At 43.4% G+C, this 1,009-nt stretch overlaps 1 non-coding gene across 1 annotated transcript; it reads right to left on the bottom strand.

The window, feature by feature from the left end:
• Positions 1 to 735: 735 nt before the first annotated feature.
• Positions 736 to 808, bottom strand: LOC130021867 (small nucleolar RNA SNORD50). The gene has a single exon (XR_008792214.1). It is a non-coding gene; the product is annotated as a small nucleolar RNA SNORD50 (small nucleolar RNA).
• Positions 809 to 1,009: the final 201 nt, after the last annotated feature.

The raw sequence follows: 1,009 nt of genomic DNA, 5'->3' as shown, positions 1-1,009 counted from the left end.
GGTGCCCACTCAAGCAAATTGATGAACAATAGGAGGACAGTGCTACAGTGCTACCTTCAAGTATTTATGTATTTGTGGTTTTCTTGTGCAAATAGTGCAAGATAAATGCTCACCTTCATTTTTTCCATGTGTCCATCCTATTTTCCCAAAACATACATGAAGGGACCCTGATATATGTTTCTTACTCCTTTGTATGGCTTTAAATCAACCTCGTCTTAACCTACAGGAAAATCGCTTAGTGACAGTTGAAGCGAAAAAGGACAAGAATGAAACTGGTTTGACTTAAGATTGCTGAAATAGCCTCCAAATACGTCAGCGAGACCCTCTCCTCTCCTCTGATCTCTCTGCTGTACCCTATCCAATTCCTTCTCTCTGAGACAAAAAAGATGGCCCTGTTGGGATCAACCCCTGAATTTGGAAAACTGGTTAATAAGACTGTTGTCTGCCTTCAGTTTCAATATCTCCAGAGGCGATGTTTGATGAGCTGACTGAATCCTGTGCTCCTTTCACCAAAACAACATGATGAAAAGCTAGAACACTCTAATTGGCCAAGTCAAGATATTCACCTCCATGACTATAGGGCACATTGGCAAGGCCAAATTACCTGGAAGGTAGTGGGCTGGGCGAGGATCTCTTATCTAAAGGGTAGTGGGAAAACTGACCGGAAAGAAGGAAGAGATTTTGTCTATACAAAAATAGCAAACTTTTACTATGCTTTATAGCAGCTCTTTAGTGATCCCTCAGAAGCCATATTCCTCTAGGGCTTTTTCAACAGAAATTCAGGTTTGGGAAATGATCATCTTAAATGAGACCAAGGATTAGCTATCCCAATTGCCCAGAAATCAAACAAAAATCAACTCAATAAGGGCTGGAGCAATAGTACCGCGGGTAGGGCGTCTGCCTTACAAGCGGCCAACATGGCCGACCCGAGTTCGATTCCTCCGCCCCTCTCGGAGAGCCCGGCAAGCTACCGAGAGTATTCGATATGCCAGACACAGTAACAACAAGG

Source organism: Sorex fumeus, unplaced genomic scaffold (assembly GCF_029834395.1).
Source record: "Sorex fumeus unplaced genomic scaffold, SorFum_2.1 ptg000018l, whole genome shotgun sequence".
Taxonomy (NCBI): domain Eukaryota; kingdom Metazoa; phylum Chordata; class Mammalia; order Eulipotyphla; family Soricidae; genus Sorex; species Sorex fumeus.
This window is presented reverse-complemented; position numbering and strand designations above follow the sequence as displayed.